The following is an 8812-nucleotide window of genomic DNA, read 5'->3' as shown; positions in this document are numbered from 1 at the left end:
AGAATTAATGCAAGCTAGTATTGGTTGTGGTCGCAGTTGCTTCTCGCTACAATTTTTTTGCCCCTTGTGATAGCTAATGATTTGGTTCCATGAAACTAAGTTTTGTTGAAATAGAGTATTGCCGCAAAAAAATTTAAATTGTCGCAATAGTTTCTCGGTGCAAACATTTTGCCCGTTGTGATAACTATTTATCAACACCAATATGAGTATGTTGCAATTTCCTATTACAACGACTACAATGTTTGTTGCTATAAGTGGCAAAATTCCTAAGGCCACAAAAACAAGGATTGTTGCTATAGTTTCTTGCCACGATTGACTATCGCCATGAAAGGGTATGTGCCACAAAACGAGCATGGCTGGCATAGGTTATTACCACAAATATTTATTGCCACGAGCTATTAGTTGCCACGATTTGTTACATGTTGCATTATAGCTATCTCCACAAATCAAATTGTGGCATCAAGTTAGTGTTGCCACGGGTAAAAATGTGGCAACTGCCCACAAAGTTGTTGCAATAGCATACACTATTGCCACGATTGCTTTTTTGTGGCAATAACCTATTACCATGTGTCCAATCGCAACGGCTGCCAACGAATTTCATTTCGTGGCAATAGATACGTATTGCCACAATTCGATGTGTATTGCGACAATTTTTTTTGTTGCAATAGACCCAAATCCTTGTAGTGCGTCCTTCTGCGCAGTGGAAACGCAATGTTCCGGGTTGGATTCCAACCTGCGCGAAGTGTCTGCCTTGCTCTGCTGCTTCATTGCTGAGGCAACGAGCGTACGGACGTATTCGATGTCGATCTCCTCGGTCTTTTTCTTCAAGATCTCCGCAGCCTTCTTCATATTATCCTTTGGAGTTGCGAGTGGCTGTTTCTCAGTGGGGGTCGCGAAGGTGATCTTGCGGGGAGTTATAGCATCCCGCTTGATTTTATCGGCCTCCCGCTGAAGCTCGGTGACCTTGTCCTTCCAGTGTTGCTGCAGTTCCTTGACTTTTACCAGTTGTTCGTCAACCTCAAGCTCTCACTGGTGGAAATTTTCCACGAAGTGCGCGGCCTATTTCCTTTCATCCAGCATTGCCGCTGCGGTTCTGGTGAACTTCTGGGCTGTTGCCAGCATCTCCTGTCTTGTTGCTTCTAGAGCCTCCGGATTTGCGGCATCGTCAGGGGTTATTGGTTTGTTGAGAATAGACGAGTGCGCGATTGCCTCCATGCCTGCTTGTTCAACCAGCTCTTCAGGGGATAGCACTTCCTTGTGCGGACGCTCCCGTGATAGCGGAGATCCTGCACGGGAAGGCTGTGGGTCGGAGTAGGTGTTGTCATCCTCTGATTCGCGTTGATCCAGCGCCGCCCAGGTTGCAAGGACCTGTTTAGGCTGGGCGGATTCAACTTCGGGCTGATCACCGTATCCGTATTCCTTCACCTTGCGATCGAACTCTTCAGTATCCATGGAGGGGGCATCCCCTGAGATTGGGCTTAGGTTGCCCAAAATCGACTCTTCAACCGGAGATCCACTTTCTCCGAAAACCTCTTGCTGATCCGGAGCAGCGTTGTTTTCCGGGACCTCTACCTGCTCGGGACCAGCTCCGACTTCTTGAGGGGCGGTTTCGGCGGTATGGGCCAAGAAGTGCACGAAGTGACACCTTTGCTTTTCTAACACCTGGGAGACCCAGGCGGATCTGCATTGGTCTTCCACCTTTATCTCCTGCTCAGGGGCGGATTGGGTGGGCTTTGATTTTTCCAGATCTAAGGCGGAATCTTCCTTGGGAAGTTCCTGCGTCTCAGATCGGATCTTCGCGACTGCGTCCTGCTCAGCGGCGGTCGCGTCAGCGTTACTTACCAGTGGGTTTCCGTCAGAATCGACGGTTTCCCCGATGAAGATGTGTATGCCGCCGACTGGGACGATGGAGAGCTTGATGGGGTCGGTCTTAGCCGGAATCCAGCACTCATCCGGAGGGACGATCGGCGGACTTCCGGCGTAGAGGACGCGCCCCACGGCCGATGGTGTCGTCGTAGCTTCCCATGGCGGAACCCTCCCGGTTCCGGCCTCCGGACGCCGCGAGCCCCACGGTGGGCGCCAACCGTCGTTGCCTAATCGATGGTACCTCGGAGGAGGGATCCTCACGAGGGGGAGAAGAAGTAGGGGCCATAGGGCGGAGTGCACACGGGACGGTGGTACGCGATTTACCCAGCTTCGGAACACCTGCATGATGACAGGGCCTACTGTTGCTTGTCTGGAATTATCTGGGCGCTTTCGCGTGGTTACAATGAGTTGTCGTTGTGCCTCTAGGGCTCCCAGGATCCGGCTTATATAGGCGCACGGATCTAGGGTTTACATGGAGAGTCCTAACCGGAATACAAGTTGCCTAACTACGGTACAATGTCTTGCCGTGTACATCAAGGATCCGCCTTCCTCTAAGTGCGTGCTGGATCCGGATACTTCATGGGCCGTCACGGATCCGGCCTCCTTCGTAGGTCGGTCGAGATCCGGCTTCCTGTTCCTGGGCTAGACTTCATCCTTCAGGATCTACAGCAACTGGGCCGCCCGATGGACCACATGCCTCACCACCAACTATGGGCCACCCGGGCTTGCCGGATCTAGGCCATGTCGTTGATATACCCATAAAGTATACCCACAACAGCTGTCAGCGCCTCTAACCTTTGGGATGAGGAAAATGATCCCAAAGTTCAGCCTAGCAATATCAACCCTCCCTAGGGAAAAATCATTCAAGATCTGGAGTATCGGTGCCTTAAGAATCTCCCATAATAGCTTGAAGAACAACAAGTTGGGTGCCTATCTGTTACATTACCTGGGGTCGTTGCCTATTCGACAATATCCCGGAGGAGGGATCCTCACGGAGGGGAGAAGAAGTAGGTGCCATTGGGCGGAGATTCCTTGGGACGGTGGTATGCGATTTACCTAGCTTCGGAACACCTGCTCGAGGACAGGGCCTACTGCTGCTTGTCTAGAATTATCTGGGCGCTTTCGCGTTGTTACAATGATTTGTGGTTCTGCCTCTAGGGCTCCCACGATCCGGCTTATAAAGGCGTCCGGATCTAGGTTTTCTGCGGAGAGTCCTAGCCGGAATACAAGATGCCTAACTACGGAATATGCATTGTCGTGCATGTCAATAATCCACCTAGATCTAGCTTGCCGCCATGGATTCAGATACTTCATGGGCTTCCATGGATCCGCCTACTTGCATAGGTTGGTTGGGATCCGACTCCTGTTCCTAGACTGGACTTCATCCATCTTCTATTAACAACAACTGGGCCGCCCGGTGGGCCATAAGCCACCACCACCATTTGTGGGCCACCCGGGCTTGCCAGATCTAGACCATGTCGTTGGCATACCCATAAAGTATACCCACAACACCTGGGTTTGCTGGTGTGTGACAAACGGCTATCAGTGGCGGACTGGATGTTCCTTACGAAGAAGGTAGGACATAGGGTGGACCCATGGCAGCGTCTATTCCTGGCTACGGCAGGGAGATTGGAATTGACGAACTAGTGCTTCTCGAGCCTGCCGATGTTCACCATGGGTCTCTACCTCCTCTACGATTCTACGCATGGGGCGATGAATACGTCGAGATCCCGCTTCTTTTGGGAACAGGTGGGAAATAAACGAAAATACCACATGGTGGATGATGACCCACAAGTATAGGGGATCGCAACAGTCTTCGAGGGAAGTAAAACCCAATTTATTGATTCGACACAAGGGGAGACAAAGAATACTTGAAAGCCTTAACAGCGGAGTTGTCAATTAAGCCGCACTGGAAACGAGCTTGCTCGCAAGAGTTTATCGAGTAGTAACAGCTTTATAGCAAGTAGCGATAGTGAAATAACAGCAGCAGAGTAACAAAGACAGCAGTAGTGATTATAGTAAACAGCATGATTAAAATACTGTAGGCACAGGGATGGATGAACGGCCGTTGCATGGATGAGAGAAACTCATGTAACAATCAAAGCAGGGCATCTGCAGATAATAATAAAACGGTATCCAAGTACTAATCAATCAATATGCATGTGTTCCATATTTAGTCGTACGTGCTCGCAATAAGAAACTTGCACAACATCTTTTGTCCTACCGACCGGTGGCAGGCCGGGCCTCTAGGGAATCTACTCGGAAATTAAGGCACTCCTTTTAATAGAGCACCGGAGCAAAGCATTAACACTCCGTGAACACATGTGATCCTCATATCACTGCCTTCCCCTTCGGTTGTCCCAATTTCGTCACTTTGGGGCCTCGGGTTCCGGACAACAATACGTGTATACAACTTGCAGGTAAGATCATAAAGCAATGAATATCATCATGAATCGATAACATGTTCAGATCTGAAATCATGGCACTCGGGCCCTAGTGACAAGCATTAAGCATAACAAGTTGCAACAATATCATAAAAGTACCAATTACGGACACTAGGCACTATGCCCTAACAATCTTATGCTATTACATGACCAATCTCATCCAATCCCTACCATCCCCTTCAGCCTACAGCGGGGGAATTACTCACACATGGATGGGGAAACATGGCTGGTCGATGGAGAGGCGTCGGTGGTGATGATGGCGATGATCTCCTCCAATTCCCCGTCCCGGCGGAGTGCCAGAACGGAGTTTGTGGTCCCGAGACGGAGTTTCGCGACGGTGGCGGCGTACTGGATGGTTTCTGGCGATTTCTTCTAACCCCCCATGTGTTTTTAGGTCGAAGGCGTTAAGTAGTCCGAAGGAGGGCGTCGGGGGCCAGCCGAGGCGGCCACACAATAGGGCGGCGCGCCCCCCTCCTGGGCCGCGCCGGCCTAGTGTGTGGGGCCCTCGGGCCTCCACCTGGCTTGCCCTTCTGGCTCCGTCAATCTTCCGGAAAAATAAGACCTTTCGCATAAATTCCGAGGATTTTCCTGAAAGTTGGATTTACGCACAAAAACGAGACACCGAGCAATTCTGCTGAAAACAGCGTTAGTCCGTGTTAGTTGCATCCAAAATACACAAATTAGAGGCAAAACAATAGCAAAAGTGTTCGGGAAAGTAGATACGTTTTGGACGTATCAACTCCCCCAAGCTTAGCTTATTGCTTGTCCTCAAGCAATTCAGTTAACAACTGAGTGCGATAAAAGAACTTTCACGAACACATTTGTTCATATGATGTAAATATTCTCATGATATGGCAAGTACTTAAGCAGTTCATAATAAGGTACATGCAAATAAAATCATCTAATAGCTATGTCAATCATGGAAAAGGTACCAACAAATTAATAATGAGCATCATGAATCATGTCTATCAGCAGGATTGCAATGTTCATAGAAGGATATGATAAAGTGGTATCTCGCTTGCCCGTAATTGTACAGCAAAACATAAATGCTTGGGCACCTTTGAGGTTCATGGGAAAACTGGAAGTAGAGATCATCAAAGATAAAAGAATCAAAGTTATACCACAGTTAATCACATTTTGGGACAAGCATATTATACTAAGAATGACAGTTGTGCTCTCAAGAAGGTGCTCAAAGAAAGGATGGAGACTCAATGTAAAAGTAAAAGATTGACCCTTCGCAGAGGGAAGCAGGGATTAACATGTGCTAGAGCTTTTCATTTGTAAAACAGGAATAAAATTATCTTGAGAGGTGTTTGTTGTTGTCAACGAATGATAATGGGTACTCTAACTACCTCGTCAACCAGACTTTCAAGAGCGGCTCCCATGAAGGACGTTATCTCTACCAGCAAGGTAAATCATCCCTCTTCTCTTTTGTTTACACACGTACTTTAGTTTTATTATGGATGACACTCCTCCCAACCTTTGCTTACACAAGCCATAGCTAACCGAATCCTCGGGTGCCTTCCAACAATCTCATACCATGGAGGAGTGTCTATTTGCAATTTAAGTTGCTTACTGATAAATCAGGGCAAAACATGTGAAGAGAATTATTAATGAAAGTTGATTAATTGGGGCCGGGAACCCCGTTGCCAGCTCTTTTTGCAAAATTATTGGATAAGCGGATGTGCCACTAGTCCATTATGAAAGTCCATCAAGAGTAAATGACAAGACCGAAAGATAAACACCACATATTTCCTCATGAGCTATAAAACATTGACACAAATTGAGAAGCATTTTGAAGGTTTAAAGGTAGCACATGAGAATTTACTTGGAATGGTTTGAAATGCCATGCATAGGTATTTATGGTGGACACTTTGGAATAACTTGGTTTTCGGGTGTTTGGAAGCACGAGCAGCGTTCCCGCTCGGTACAAGTGAAGGCTAGCAATAGACCGGGAAGCGACAATCAAGAGAGCAATGAATCGTCATAATCATGCTTGCGACAAAATAAATTAACAGAGGCATAAAAGTGATACAAGAACTCTTAGGTAAAGTAAATCATCGAGGCTTAATTGACATTTTGTTTAGTCATATGCATGCGTGAGCATGTGCCAAGTTGATTCAAGAGAATTATTCAGAGGAGGATACCACAATGTCATACCTATCTATGAATAAAGCAATGCAAGCAACTATTTATGACATGCTACTCATATTAATAAATTGGAGCTAATCATGAGAGATCATGAACTACTAGACTTTCTTAAATGACATATACCTCACATGAACCAACTAAGCATGCTCACATGGATGAGTATATGTACAAAAATGAAAACAAATAGAGTTCATACCAGCCTCTCACCACAATCAGATTGTCGTATATCGTCATGATTGCCTTTTCACTTGTGTAGCTTGAATAATATGGAATGAAAATCACGCTCCAGCCACCGAAGACCATTGAACTCATATCGTCATGATTGCCTTTTCACTTGTGTAGCTTGAATAATATGGAATGAAAATCACGCTCCAGCCACCGAAGACCATTGAACTCATAATGAACTTTACAAAACCAAAGAAGAACAGCAAATATTTTTGGTGTTTTCGAATTGGAAACAAAAACAAAAGGAAACAAGCAAACAAAGCAAAATCTTTTTGGATTTTCTTATAGCAAACCAACGATAGCAAACAAAGCAAAATAAAAGCAAGAAACTAAAATAAACAAGTGGTGAAGAGAAAAAACAGAAATATTTTTGGTCTTTTTGTGTTTTAGGAAAGAAACAAAGCAAAAACAAGAAAATGAAAACTAAAAGAGTCACATAAACACAAAGCAGCAGAAATTCGTCAAACTTGACAGCAGTACAGTAATCGATTTTTAAGAAATTCTTCCGCTGCTCAGCTCGAAAAGTGTTCAACTAATGAAAGTTAGATAACAACCCGGGGAACATGCACAAAAATTGGCTTCGCAAAATAACGTCCTGGCTGTTTTTGGGAATTTTTTTGGTAACAGTCCAGAATCTGTTTTCAATCAGCACTTCCCCAAATATCATCTTCCTTTTTTTTAGAAAACCACTCCAAGAAACTAAACAAGTATATACAAGTATCCAGCAACCATAATATGCAAAGAATGAGTGATGCCGGTATACCTCCCCCCAAGCTTAGGCTTTTGGCCTAAGTGGAGATCAATCCCATGGTGCCCATGAAGTAGCACCTCCGTAGTACGACGAAGATGGATCATATTCCGGGTATGTGCTTGGAAGAAGCACCCGGATACGTGACGGTGTAGTCGTAGGAGGGCTCGGCGTCCTCGGAGTCATGCTGCTGGTGGAAGCCTTGTATCTTCAATTGCTCATCCACCTCCTCCTTAGAGCGCGACCATGGTTTCCTGTCAATACTGAACAAATCTGGCTGCGGCAAAAGGATTTCCCTCTCTTCCCCGTCAGCAAACAACATTCTATAGACAATATTATCTAAACTAGAGTCAGCTGTAACAAATTGATGACTCTTTATAGCAGCAATATCAAGCCTCATATCAGTTATTTTCACATCAGTAGGGTTAAGAGGAAGATCTAGATATGCTAAAATGCGCGATGCAATAATTCCTCCAAATATAGGCCCCTTGTTAGACAAGCGGCGAGCAACAAGAGCACCAAGATGATAAGGCGTGTCCCCAGTGAGTGCAGCAATTAAGAAAGCAAGATGATAGCTAGAAATATTACTAGTGTTCTCCCTACCAAGAATGCTAGTAGCAATGTAATAAGTAAAATACTTAATGGCGGGGAGTTGAATGTTTCTTATCTTGCCACGCTGAATGGTGCGACAATCATCATTGGTGATTCCTCGATAGAGCTCCAGCAATTCCTTGGGGTTGTCCTCGATCTTCTTTCGTTGTACCTACGAGGGCAATATCCAATGCAGCACAAAAATCTTCCAACTTCATAGTAATAGGTTTACCATAGATCTTGAATGCAACTGTCGGGTGATAGTGCTTGTTGTTGAACTTGAAGCTCTCCACAAAGATTTTATTGAGCATGTAGTATTGCTCACTCTCATCTCCCATGTAGGTGGTTAAGCCTGCCTTACCGACGAGGGTCAAGAAATCATCCAACAACCCTGCATTACTCAAAAAGTCATAACATGGAAAGGATGAAGCGTTAGGGACTCCATTGTCCTCTTCGGGTGCGAAGCTCGGTGCAATGAGGTCCTCATTATAGGATTGCCTGAATCGAGTGGATGACCTTGAGGGCCTCCCCGTGCTCGTCGTCTCTCTTTCAAACACTTCTCCAAAGTTGTGGTTATCCATCTTCCTTTTCTGAAATTTTTCAACAAACATTATAAAATTTGATTTGGTGACATATAATTGAGGGGAACTACTATAGGAACCCTCTGCACCAGCTCTTTCAAATATTATTTGCTTGTTGTGATAATCAATTTTGGAGGACCTTCGGGGTGGAGGAGACGGTGGAGTGGGAGAAGCTATGCATGATCTTTGATCTACATCCAGCGCAG

The sequence above is a fragment of the Lolium rigidum genome, unplaced genomic scaffold, assembly GCF_022539505.1.
Source record: "Lolium rigidum isolate FL_2022 unplaced genomic scaffold, APGP_CSIRO_Lrig_0.1 contig_4521_1, whole genome shotgun sequence".
In the NCBI taxonomy this organism is placed as follows: Eukaryota; Viridiplantae; Streptophyta; class Magnoliopsida; order Poales; family Poaceae; genus Lolium; species Lolium rigidum.
This window is presented reverse-complemented; position numbering follows the sequence as displayed.